The sequence below is a fragment of the Haliaeetus albicilla genome, chromosome 23 (assembly GCF_947461875.1).
Source record: "Haliaeetus albicilla chromosome 23, bHalAlb1.1, whole genome shotgun sequence".
Classification (NCBI taxonomy): Eukaryota; Metazoa; Chordata; class Aves; order Accipitriformes; family Accipitridae; genus Haliaeetus; species Haliaeetus albicilla.
The window spans coordinates 5,357,578-5,363,577 of NC_091505.1; the positions used below are offsets into that span (position 1 = coordinate 5,357,578).

The window sequence follows — 6,000 nt, forward strand, 5'->3', positions numbered from 1 at the left end:
ACTGCAAAATGAGGTATATAAATGCTGGGCTGCTGCAGATTAAAAACATCTCCTAAAAAATAAAGTTAAAATTGAAGCTGACCCAAGTTAAAAAGCAATTTTCTGAGAATGTAAAGGCATAAAGGAAAGTGCCTGAACATGATTTTAAGTGGGCCTGTGAATGTGCAAGATAGGTGGCAGGAATAAAAGGATGCATGCATCAGTGGGGTGCTGCAGATGGAGAGAGCCCTAGAGTCACATGCTAGGAGCAAATTTCAATTAAATAAGCATACTTCATGTAACTATTGAATTCTGTCGGGATAAATGGATTTTAGAAGAATATATGTATTTTTTTGAAACCATGAAGTCACCTGATAAGGTAGTAATAAATCTGTCAGAATTTCTACTTTGACCAAAGCTGAGCTGTAATATGGGATTCATTTCAATACCTAAAGCCATTTTGGGGTGGGAAGAGACTTTACCGGCTTTGGAATTAGATTTCTCTGCAACAGGTATTACGTTCTTGACCCCACATCATTGCCTTTGAGGAGCAACAGTATTTAAAATCCACTGTAACGCAATAAGCCTGAGCTCCAGCCAAGTGTGTGCTGTGCTGCTATAATACAGCACTGATGGTGGCTGTTGTTAAGGCATTGAACATATGTGAGGTAAACATAGGGCTTTCTTCAGGAATAATTAATAATTTAATCTCTGTGAAGTAGAGGTTGCACTTCATTTATCCCAACTATACTTTGATTTTTCTCTTCAGCCCATTTTGGCTGGGATCTCTCCCTTTCTGCCCTCCTCACCCACACAGGTCGCCTTTATAATAAGCTCTTTCAGCAAAGACCAGCTTTATTTCTTTCAGATTGCACTAAGCCTTTAGTTCTTGTAAAAAATAATTGTGACTTACTGTAAAAGACATTCTCTGATTGAACAGGCTACCTTTAAGAAAATGGCATGATGAAGAGCTGCAGTCCCTGCTGTGGCTGGTACGAAGTGGTACCTGCTTTGCTATAATCATCACTCCCAGGCCAGGCTGCAGAGACTTGGGCTCATGTGTCAGTACGTCTGCGAACGCGTGTGAAGCTGCAGAGAGTCACAGTGAATTAATTTGCTGTTTGCTTCTGCTCCTTGCTTCCAAGTCTGCCACAAAGCCTTGGACCTGGCTGACACTAGAAGGTACTTGCCTGTATCCCCGTGTGTGCTGACCTGTTGCAGTACACCAATCTATTGTCTTTACGCTGAGCAAAGTCGGGCTTGTCCAGATCTGCCCCGAACCAAGATAAACCAAATCAGCAAAGCACTTGGGGATTTCTTAACTGGGTCTAAAATGGGGCTTTCACTGCTGTAACTAGTATTTTCCATAAAGAGCAGTATTCACCAAGCCGTGTTTTCTGTGAATTTGTATTTTATGCTTGAATTTCCTGTGTATGTGTAATTTTGAAGACTTTTTCCTGCAGTTTGGATATCGCTAGAGTCTCCCTTGTATGAATTTTCTGGTGCCTGAGAGACAAAGTCCATGGTACCCACTTTCCCTTGATGAAGCTGTCAGGGTCTGTCTCTTCACAGCCACTTGGGTTCAAACCCTGTGTGTTATTTGAGTGAAACTGGACAATGGGGGTCAGAATTGTTAGTGGAGGAAGAACAGGAAGACGTACAGAATGATTAAATGGGACTAATCGTTCAGAATATTCACATGATTATAAAGTAAACGTAAGGAAATCTCATTCCAAAGTACTGGAGGAGTGCATCTAGAAAGAAAATGGCTTCCTCCCTTCTGCACATGTTCTTTAATAGGAGCAATCATAGATAATGGATCACTGGTTTTAGGCAGTCCTTTCTCTGGATTTCCACTGCATCTTGTTTTGTCAGTGGAGGATGGGGTTTATGAAAATCTCCTTATTACAAGTACAACCCTGCTTTCTTACCCTTTCAAGATCTTGCAGCAGGAGAGACAAGCTGTCTAATGGGCGATGACTCCAAAATTGCACCCACGGCCTTTGGGTCTCTGCTGTTCTGTGTGCGAAACTGGGGTGAAGTTTGAAGATTTTACAGCTGACAAAGATTTGTAAAATTCAGGGGCCAAAAGTAGAGAATAACACAGAGTGTACTGCCTGGCAGTCAACTGCTACCCCTTCTGATGTGAGCAGTTGGTCAAATACGGAGTCGTGTGGGTTGTTTCCATTAGTAGGATTTGATGAAAGGACTCATTTATTTTTGATGCACTTTTTTATTTAAAAAGAATGCATAAAGTTCCATTTTATTAAGCATGGCAGGAGCTGAACAGTGGGAGGCAGACATTTTCTCGCTCGCCTTTGCATTTTTTAAGTCCTTTTTAGCAAATCCGAAAAAGCCTCTAAGTAGCTGTTGGTGTTCATCCAGGATGCATTCAGGTTTCCTTGTGCTTTCTCCCCACCACCCTGGTCTCTGCTGCCTCTCTTTCTTGGGCACAAAAGTCATTTATAAAGCAGTAGCTAACAAAAATCTCTTGAACTACGTGGGCTTTGTGTGTGACTTTTTTGGTTTCTCTCTGGAGCGTTACCATTGTTTCAGATGCCTAAATCTGTACCTAATTTCCAAAGAATGACCTGGTACCCCGGAGTTAATAAACATTCCTCATCACAGAATAAACTCTCTAATATATGCCCCAAACATGGTTTAGTATATTTATTTCCAAACTAATATAATGCTAAAGGTTATTTAACTTTTTTAGCATTTTCTGTAGTGTTTACTTGTTAGTAACCAAGAAATCTATTTTCAATGCTGAGTATTGCTGACATTTAAAAGGGTCTGAGTGATGTTTTGCTGATGGCTTGTCGTGTGTCCTTTAGCCGAGCTTGCTGCAGCAGCATGGGAAAAAGAGGTCTCCTGGAAGATTTGTGATTCCCCTGGAGTTTCTCTTCAGAGCCAGTCATTTTTGTGCCTGGGGGAAAGTTCTGGCTGGATGTATCTCATATGGACAAGAGGTTGTGATGACTCTCTGACTGAATAACAGGGCTGAGCTGTGCCAGTGCCGGCTCAGCAGAGTCCTTGGCACAGTGAGGGTGACCCCCTCAACCTTTCCCCAGACTGGTGTGAGGCTGTTGGTGCATCCACGGGGAGGCACTTTCTCCGTAGACGATACACAGTTTAGGAGCTGCACGGGTGCCTCGTTTCAGCTGTGGTGACTCAGAAGTTGCCAGAGAGCCGTAAGGCTGGGCGATGAGCTGTTTTTTCCAAAATTAGGGGGTGATTGCAGCCTGGGGCTTTGAGCTGGGCACTGTGAAGGGGGAGTAGCTGCTGTGGGCATGGGTCAGGGTTTGGCGTGACAGACTTGGTGCTCAGGTGTCCCAGTGACCTCTGGTGAGTCAGGTCCCTTGTTGGTGCCTGAGTAAACTGAGGTTTTACTCCATTGGATAAACTGAAGGTAAATGCAGTAATACCAGCAGAGTATTGCAGGGTGCCAGCGAGGGAAGGTATGAGAGCTGTAAGCTGTACACCATGGATTTACAGGGGTTGTAGACTTCAGAACTGATATTTCTAAAAGTGGTGCTTGGAACATTCCCCCTTCCCAGGCCCTTTATCCTAAGTGTGCTTTTAGTCAGTCTTAGCACAGGAGTGAGCAGTTCTGCAGTAATTCTCTAGTTCGGGCCCAAGACATCAAAAAGATGCAGAAAACAGAAAGGATGGGAGCCAGACGTGGCCTGGGAAGTAAACAGGAGATGCCACATAGACCAGCAGGAGGGGAAGGACAAGAAAAGTGGTAATTTGCCCCAGCATAGCGTAAAGGGTAACTGTGATGGTTAGAGAGATGAAATGCAAGGAGAGGTTGGGTTCTTGTCATTTTTACTGATCGTTAATTCATCCACAGGGATGACTATCAATCAGCACGGGCCGCTGGCTGTGCTGCAGCCCAACTCCGCAGGCGTGTCAGCCCCACGGACCGCACCGCCGCCTCCAGCAGCACCTACCAGGATAGTGAGCAGAGGTCTGTGCTGGATGCCCCTCGTCCTGCCTGGGACACAGCCAGAGACCATGTTGGATGCTTTGACCTGGATTTTGTGCACCTAGACGTTTGATGTACACCCAGCCCTCTGAGTGCAGCCTGCACCAAGTGGATATCACTGGGGTTAAATTTTGAGGCAACCTGTGATGGTAATTCAGCATAACACTGGGGAGTCAAGGTAGAGAGAGATGTCCCAGCTTTATTTTTATCCTGTAACATGCAAAAAATTTAACAGTTCTAGCGGATTCCGATTTCAGAGCGACTGACAAGTATTTTCTTCCCCAAATTTAATTTGAGCTAACAATTCTTTAAGCACTCCAAGCTAAATTGGCCATGGCACTGTCAGGTTGGCTTTAAGTATTGCCTTTCCCACTCCTGGTAGCTGGAACAGTTGTGCTTTTGTTTTACAATTAATATTTTGATGAAAACTTGTAAGGTACTGTAGGCATAAATATTTAATATCTTCTCTCCATGTTTCTTTATTGCTGAGCTTAGTGATAAGTTAGTAATTCAGACTTAAATGCAGATAAAACAGTAATGTGAACAGTTTAAATCTGCATTTTTCCAAAGCTCCTGTGGTCAAGATGACTGCGTTCTAGCAAGAGTATTGCTATTTAAAATTGTTTACCTCTACACTTCAGCTGAATGCTGCTGTATATGATAAATGAGGTAAATAAAGGTGCCTTTCGGGTCCCAATAACTGCACAAGAAACCTAATCATTCTCACTAACATAAAATAATTTAACAAATGGAACAGTGCCATAGCAGCCTAATAAGAAATTTCTGAATACTGCACCACATATGGCCAAAGCCTCTTGAGACATAGTTCAAGCTTTTTTCTTTCTTCCCCATTTATAGTAGGTTTGTTTCATGTTTAATGTGGAATAAAACTTTGTGGGCAGCATCCCACATTTTGTTTTTTCAGTATATTTAGTTTTTGATCTGGACACGAAACACTATTAGTTACCTTTGTGCCATGATAACTGGTACCACTTCACCTTATGGGTAAAAACCATTGGAATTCATGGCACTGTTCCTTGGGAGAGGGCAGACTGCTGACATAAGGTTCAGATTTTCATCTCTTTAGAGGCACACCTGTGTCACTTAAGCCAGATAGAACGATGCCTTTAAAGGCAAATGTTAAAGCCTGTGTCCCATGGTCGCTTCTTCCTCCTTTCCTTCCTTCTTTGGCTCCCCCAGAAGAAAGTAATTTCTGAGCAGATGGAGATATTACTATTTAATAAGAGTAATCTTTGCGCAACACTGATGGGCTTTTGCTAGCCAAGACAGTGTCATTTGGCTTTGTATTTTTAAATACTGTTATTCTTAACAGCATTACCATTTGAGGAAAAAGAAGTTAATCTACGGCTTTGTTAGCGTGATCTGGGTTATCTCCTGTGGAGATGCATTTGCGAGGCTTTGGTCTGAGGGAATTTGTCTGGAATTTAAGTACTTCTACTGCTCGCTTAAGCAGGATAAACATCTTGGGTTTTTGTCTAGAGTACACACTGGCAGAGAGCACCAAACAGAGATCTAATAAAATTTCAAATTCCTCTCCAAAGCACAGTTTAGTTGCAGGTTTTGTATGTTTATCTGAAGAGTCAACTTGTGCCCTAATCCTACACTTTGATCCACTTTGTAAGCCTTTCTGTCTTGTCTTGCAGATGCCAATGTATCTCATGTAGAAATGCAAATAAAAAGAGTTGAGGGGAAATGCAACTTTATTAGAGCCTCGGGATCCTCAAGAAACGTTTATCCCAAAGTCTGCTGGTTAAAACAAACATAAGAACCATCTGTAAGAGTGTGTCTCAATTCCAGCTGTTTGAATCCAACCATTACTTGAAATCTATGGATACTAAAATCTCCTCGGCCTCGTTACATCTTAATTGCAAGAGAGGCTGGATGTTGCTGGTGTGTTTTGCACAACCTTCTCCAGAAAGCTTCTGGCAGCCGTGGCGATGAACTGTTCCCAGCGGAAGAGTGGCAGTCGGATACACCATCACCTTGCACCACTCCAGCTTCCCGCGAGCGTA

At 42.9% G+C, this 6,000-nt stretch overlaps 1 long non-coding RNA gene across 4 annotated transcripts in view; it reads left to right on the plus strand.

Moving 5' to 3' along the window:
• The window catches only part of LOC104322675 (uncharacterized), a 29,777-nt gene extending 24,086 nt beyond the window's left edge, over window positions 1-5,691 (plus strand). For 3 of the 4 annotated variants that reach the window (XR_011329465.1, XR_011329463.1, XR_011329464.1), the window contains one exon: window positions 920-3,243. This is a non-coding gene — a long non-coding RNA (uncharacterized lncRNA). Of the gene's footprint in view, window positions 1-919; window positions 3,244-3,832 lie in introns of those variants that run through there. The other variant, XR_011329462.1, reaches the window with a different exon arrangement.
• Window positions 5,692-6,000: the final 309 nt, after the last annotated feature.